Below are 7437 nucleotides of genomic sequence, written 5' to 3' on the forward strand. Positions count from 1 at the left end.
AGACTCAAGTTGGGTTCTTTTGCTGCCTGAGTTATGGGCGTGCAAAAGCATTGAGGAGGAATAAGGTCTCGAAGAAGTAGCCAACCTCTTCTCTGTGCTATCTCCTTGGCTTTATCTTCATTTTCTTGTATTTTCCTTTACTTACGTAGTTAGCTTTAATGTAAGCTTGTTTCAGCTTTTCATTGTACACTGTACTGTTCCTTTGCCTTAATAAAAGATGTGTTTATTTCTTTATACATACTTTTCTTCTCTACAACAACTATTTGGTGCATGAATATTAAATGTAAGCTTGCCCTTAATGATATTCCGGGCAGAAAAATGCCTTAACACAGATTCCTACTGGTTTAAACTCACAAATATTATCAAGTATAAGAAGGGTAATCCTCAATAAATTAAACTTTTGGAACTAACCGGGATAACCGCCGAGTGCTGCGTGATGCATGCTAGACCACTGTCCGAGAGCGATAAACTCTAAATAATTCGTTCGAGAGGGTAGCCGAGTAGCGAGGGACCTTGATTGTGCTTTTGGGTAATATATTGCACCGTATCGCATCAACCCCTTTGGTACTGGGGATCCGAAGGTAAACTGGGGAATCCGTGCAATTAAGGGATTAACCCAACTGTTAACGAGGAGTTCTCTTCGGGTGGATTTTGAGGTTTATGTGCCATAGTTTTTTTTTTTTTAAATAGTTGGTTTCCCCATAGGCTTGGGTCCGAGGACCATGCAAGGCCTTGATTCTGTCCAAAACCTAGTTTTCCACATCCAGGTAGTTGGTTTTCCCATAGGCTTGAGTCCGAGGACTATGCAATGCCTTGGTTCTGTCCAAAACCTAGTTTTCCTCATCCAGGTAGTTGGTTTTCCCATAGGCTTGAGTCCGAGGACTATGCAATGCCTTGGTTCTGTCCAAAACCTAGTTTTCCTCATCCAAGTAGTTGGTTTCCCCATAGGCTTGAGTCCGAGGACTATGCAATTCCTTGGTTCTGTCCAAAACCTAGTTTTCCACATCCAGGTAGTTGGTTTTCATATAGGCTTGAGTCCGAGGACTATGCAATACCTTGGTTCTGTCCAAAACCTAGTTTTCCACACCAGGTAGTTGGTTTTCCCATAGGCTTGAGTCCGAGGACTATGCAATGCCTTGGTTCTGTCCAAAACCTAGTTTTCCACATCCAGGTAGTTGGTTTTCCCATAGGCTTGAGTCCGAGGACTATGCAATGCCTTGGTTCTGTCCAAAACCTAGTTTTCCACATCCAGGTAGTTGGTTTCCCCATAGGCTTGAGTCCGAGGACTATGCAATGCCTTGGTTCTGTCCAAAACCTAGTTTTCTCTTCGTGTGGGATCTTGGCTTTAGGGGAGTTAGCTCCTCAGCCAAGCCCCTAGAGTTTATCCATACGATTAACGCTACCAAGTGCCTAGTTTGCTCTTTACGGGGGACCTTGGCTTTAAGGGAGTTAGCTCCTCAGCCAAGCCCCTAGTCAAGAAACGTAGCCCCTAGCAGAACTTTATACTAGAACTCTATAACCAACGGTTAGAAATAACAAAGAAACTCTATCGACCTACCTCCTATACCATCACACAAGCCTTTCCCACAGACGGCGTCAATTGTAAGGATACGGTTCGTTACGAATCGTATCCTTACAATTATATATATATATATATATATAATTTTTTTTACATGTGGGGGTCTTCTTTTATTTAGAGGTCTTAAACAATTGCATCAATTGTATTACCTATTGAGTCGACCTTGGCCACCTGTTTGACCTTTTTCTCTCTAAGTTGATTTCAAACCCAGTAAGTCTATCAACAAAATAATTTTCACAAACTTCTTTTAAAAAATAACACCTGATGACATACTTTGTTACGATGCGTTAAAAAAAATGTTAATGATGAGAAAATGCAAAAGTAATATTGTCCTAATTATAGCTCTTTATACCAATAGTTATAAAAAATATTAGAGTAATACTAGAGATACAATTTTTTTTATAACAAATTTTACAGATTACTAATATTGTGAATGATTATTGGTATATGAAAAGTGATGCTAATGGTGAGTCTAGATGAAAACTAATAATATTAACAGTTTGTAAAAATATTGTAAAATAATTTGTAACTGTAACATTACTCAAAATATTATGTCGCTAATGCTACTATTTCAAACCACCATATCTGAACATTTTAAAAATAAAAAATAAAAAAGTGCCAAACTCCAAACCAGACTTCAGTTGATGACCACCTGGACTCAAATAACTTAATACCAATTAAATGTTTAAAAAAAAAAAATCTTTTTATGGTATGGTTAAACAATCCATTTATAATGAATTCATTTTTATATATGTGTGTGTGCCTGGCCTGGTGTAGAAGGAAGGTTTCTGCTCTTCACTTTAGCTTAATCTTACTCATGGGATTCTAACATCTTTCCGATTTTGTATTTTAGTCAATTTGCCATTTTGGGGCCTTTGGTTTAGTTGGAGTTGGAACAGGTGGTGGCCTCGTGCTTTAGTTTAAACAAACAAAATGTATCAAATAGAGTGAGTGTGGGCAAGTAGAGCCTCAAATAACCCCAAAATTAACTTTGATTAGGATGGTTATGTTGTATGCAACTATGTCAACCTCACGTACACGACACCTGGCTTGATTAAGCATAGATCAGTGCTAAGAATACCATTTTCTCAAAACATGCTAAGCTATAATTAATTAGAATAACATTATTTTCACATTAGTCCACAACTACTAATATCACTTTTTATTATACACTAATCAAGGACATCAAGGACGGGGCTTTTTTTGGATGGGGGGGGACATTCCCCCCCCCCCCCCCCCCCTCAGATTTTTTTTTTAAAATTTTACTATATATATAATATATATTATTTTTAGCAATTTGTTTCAATAAAATTGCACTTTACCCCTCAACAATATTATTGATATTTGTTAAAAGTTATAAAAAATAAATAAAAAATTAGCCCAGTGGCAAAAATTAAGCTCAAACAACACTCCAAAACAAACACAAGCAAAAATAAATAAATAAATAAATAAAAGCCGATTCTAACTGGAGATCTAACTAGTATAAGAGTAGGAAAACACCCAACGGCAAGGCACACATATAATAAAAGAGAAGAAGAATGGAATTTCTAAGCCACTAAAAAAATAATAATAAATAAAAATAAAACCTAACTTAAAGCAGAACGCAAAAGACCTTAAACTAAGGAGTTGGGCAATGGCAGGCAGTAGAAGTAGAGGTAGACTAGCACACCACGCCTGATGCCACCGGCCACCACCAGCCACCACTAGAGTCCACTGTAGCACCACCCCACCCCTGTCAGCCCAAGCCTGGTAATTTATATCCAATCTCTTTTATTTTTTTGGATGAGAATATTGTATCCCTCCCTCTCATATTTGAATCTCCAATGCTTGTTTGATTAAATTGTGAAGAAAATTTAAAGAAAGGTAGAGATGAGAGACATAGTATGTAACACCGCAACCTAATTTCATTATTAATTTTATGAGTTTATATGCATGTCATTATCTTAATTACTTTTAAGTGCTTGAAGTTTTGATATTGTGATATTATAGAACATATATGCGCTTTTAATGTGAGGGATATAACTTTATAAAGGTAAGGATATATATATATATATATATATATATATGTATGTGCAAAGTGATATTATTTTTGTAGAAAAGGGTGAGTGTGAATGCAAGAAATTATTTTGTAGGAAAGTGTGAGTATGAATGCAAGAAAGTTGAAAAGTGGGTGTGATTCTTCTTTCCCTAGCCATACACGTATCCACCCCAGATTTTCCACATCTCTTATCTATTTTTGCTGCCCCAAAAGTCTTCTCCTTGCATTATTTTCTTAGCTGCATCAGATCAATAGTCTAGCCCCTCTTTCCCTACTCTTTTCCTTGTTCTTTGTTTCTTTTTTCCCCCCTTCTTACATGGCAGCCCTCCCTCTCTCACCAAAGCAAAATATCCCTCTCTAAAGAAGAAATTAAAGGTTTAACACTAAAATTTCAGCTTCAAATTGTTGGGGGTAAGTAATCAAAACTTCCTTTGTTTATTTCTACTTCTTTATCCTCTATCATGATTTTAGAGGTTGAACTATGATTCTGTTTTAGTGATTGAAAGTTTGATGATATTTTGATCAATTGAATGCTTATTAACATATTTTAATATGTATACTATAGGTATAAAAATACCCAAATGAAATTAAGACCTATTGCTATTTGTTGATGATTTTGTAAGAATATGTACTGAAGCTGTCTCTGTGATAGATTTGATGTTTACAACAAGAAAAATATTTATTAAATCATATTCTGTGAATTAGGATGCTAGGAGTAGTTTTTTTATGAATTCTAAGACACACATGGTTGTTATAGAAGTGGTCTCACAGTATTTGGATGAACATAAAAATAATGGTTTAATTTTTAAGTTGTAAGAAATTCTGTCCGGACAGATTTGAGTGTGCTATCTTGTGTGATTTTTAGTAAATCATGGGTTTATTCTTTGACTTCAAAATTTTTATGTTTATACTGGACATACAGGGGAGTAGTTATGTAAAATTTCATAACAATTGGATGTGTTTGGACAGCCCGTTTTTATTTTACAAGTGGAGCATATGCTGTTGAAATGAACAGTGAATAACATATGCTACACCTGACTTTATGGATTTAATTCTCAAGTTAGGTTGAATGTTTTGAGTTATAATTTAATACACTCATCCTTTGGTGTGTTTGGAGCATATATAAATCTTATGGATTGGTTTTTCTATGGTTTGAATGCAAAATGTGTTTGATGATTGTATCATATGCTTTGGGGAACTTTATGTGATAGGAATTAAGATTTTCTTGAGTTTGAGAGTTAGGTTGTGATTGAGGTATAAGTTTATATATTAGAAAGAGTTTGTCCGTAATAAGTTTTGGTTTTTCGTTTAGGTGGCGAGAACGAGAACATGGACACTTGAGCTCCTCCTGTACAATCTCTTGTGCCTTCTGTTTTCAGGTAAGGGACTTGTGACATGCGCTTTTGATAAGTATAAAAATTGTTTAGAAAAGTATTATGCATTAAAGTTTTTAACTAGAGATATTACATATATGTATGATTTAAGTAAAATATGTGTTCATGAATTGTTTAATCTTATATACATAATAATTTTAGCATATTAATGCTATTATTTGTATCACGAACATAATATTTAAGAATAAAGTGGATATACTACTATTGTGAAACATTTATGTAAAAGTAAAGTTATCAGAAAAATATAGTTTTCGGTTATTTCATTGTTATGATCTGAACTCAGCCAATAGAGGTTATAGTACTAGCATTTCCATGGAGATTCTGATTGGCCATTAAAAGTGGGACTGGCTCTGCTGTACCCGCCCTTGTTGGTAACAGCCAACTTGTGGAGGATGTCAACCTACCTCCATGGTTGAAAGTATGTATTATGATATGATTTCGGAATTACCTGGCATTGTGAGGAATGTTTGATGCCTGACACTCTATGCTGGAATCCTCCCAAAGTAGTGACAGACTTACAATTGGATTAACTAATATGTATTATAAATGAAGTATAAAGTTATTTGGAAATTATAAGAAAAGTATGATGATAAGAAAGGTATATTGAATGTGTTATAAATCTGATGAGAAATTATGATAAAATATTTGATAGTCTATTTAAAGATAAGATTACTGAATTATATTCAAGTTCCATATTATGTCATTTTATTTATTATATGAAAGGAAAATGAAGTATTCTCATCTAAAGCCCTTAAGTTATTTTTAAGAACAATATGAACAGTATGAAGGCTACTTTATCAAATTTGGCATATCCGTAAACTATTTGATTTACATGCATTCTTATTAAAGGCCCATGGAGCTTTAAAACTTTACTGGGTTTCGTAGCTCACCCTATTATATTTTAGTGCATAGGTTTTTCCTGGAAGCAGCGAGAGTATTAGAAGTGGCAAGGATTCTATGTTTTCTCGTTTGTTAGAATGCAAAGTTTTTTTATATAGCAATTAGTTTTTTTGTTGTATAGAAGGAATTAAGATGTACTTGATCCTTTGGGCACAAATGTAATTCGGTACTTTAGTTTGTTTTGAATCCCAATTGTATGTCTTTGGAGTTAGGTTTGTAATAAGAGTTTTGCTAAACGTTTAGCTATGTAATATTTACACAAATATCTTAAGTTTCAGCCAGATGGTAATTTTCCAAGTTCGAAGGAAATGAAATTTCAAGATTGCCATCATTTTGTATATTATGGCTTTTATGCAAGAAAATAAGCAGGAATTCAACAAACAATTCTTGATAAGTACCTTCAATTTAGGTTGGTTTGTGTTAGTATTGAGATAAACTTGATATTAACATGCCGGTCATGCTCTAAACTCTTAAGTACAGGTTTCGGTCGTGACATAGTAGGGACGGTAGTTTTGTCTAGAAGAGACTAAAGAGAAAGAGTGAAAGAGAGAACCAAAGTGGTAAACTTCTAAGGTGTGTTTATTTGAAAGTAAAATAGGGTAGATGGAAAACTTTGGAGAGAAAATGAAAAGGAAAATTTTTTGGAGTGTGTTTGGTTAGATGGGGAGGAAGGAAAATAAATGGTGGGTAGGGCCTGAGTAATTTCTCTCCAAACCCACCAAAAAGTTTTTTACCCAAAATGGGGAAAAAACTAAAAGAAGAAAATGAGCTACTTAATGGACGAAAATGCCCATGTGCAAGTCCCATTCTTTTTTTTCTTTTTTCTTTTTTTTTTTTTGTGTGTTTTCCTGTGCATGTTGCCTCTTCCTTTTTTTTTTTTTTCTTTTTCTTTTTTCTTTTCCTGTCCTAGACATTGCCTTTTTTCTTTTTCTTTTTTTCTTTATTTCTAGGGCTATGGGTGTGATGGTGTTTTGTTTTTTTTCTTCTTTTTTCTTTATTTATTTTTTTGTTTAACTAGACATATTTTTTTTGGAGACATGATTTCTATTTTTAAATAAATTGGATGATTGCTTCTTCTTTTTTTGGTTGTCTGTCACTTTTTTATTTTAATTGGCCATCTTTTTTTAACAAACGTATATGAGTAAATTTATACAAACTCAATTTTTCCATCCCTCCACTTTTCTACTCTCAACTAAATAAAAATGAAAGAAATTAAAATATTTTCTATCCTCTCATTTTTTCATCATCCTCCCACTTTTTTGGTTGTTTGTCACTTTTTTATTTTAATTGGCCATCTTTTTTTAACAAAGGTATATGAGTAAATTTATACAAACTCAATTTTTTCATCCCTCCACTTTTTTACTCCCAACTAAATAAAAATAAAAAAAATTAAAAATTTTTTTATCCTCCCACTTTTTCATCCTTTCACAATTTTCTTTCCTCTTACTTTCCTTTCCCTCTAACCAAACAAGCTCCTACAGTCTAGACTCATCTTTCTCTGACAAAATTTATATAAATATATATAT

At 33.8% G+C, this 7437-nt stretch overlaps 1 long non-coding RNA gene across 1 annotated transcript; it reads left to right on the plus strand.

The window, feature by feature from the left end:
• The first annotated feature begins 3739 nt into the window (after positions 1–3739).
• LOC115978393 lies at positions 3740–6249 on the plus strand. The gene is made up of 3 exons (XR_004088700.1): positions 3740–4028; positions 4930–4996; positions 5917–6249. It is a non-coding gene; the product is annotated as an uncharacterized LOC115978393 (long non-coding RNA).
• Positions 6250–7437: the final 1188 nt, after the last annotated feature.

The sequence above is a fragment of the Quercus lobata genome, chromosome 2 (assembly GCF_001633185.2).
Source record: "Quercus lobata isolate SW786 chromosome 2, ValleyOak3.0 Primary Assembly, whole genome shotgun sequence".
NCBI lineage: Eukaryota > Viridiplantae > Streptophyta > Magnoliopsida > Fagales > Fagaceae > Quercus > Quercus lobata.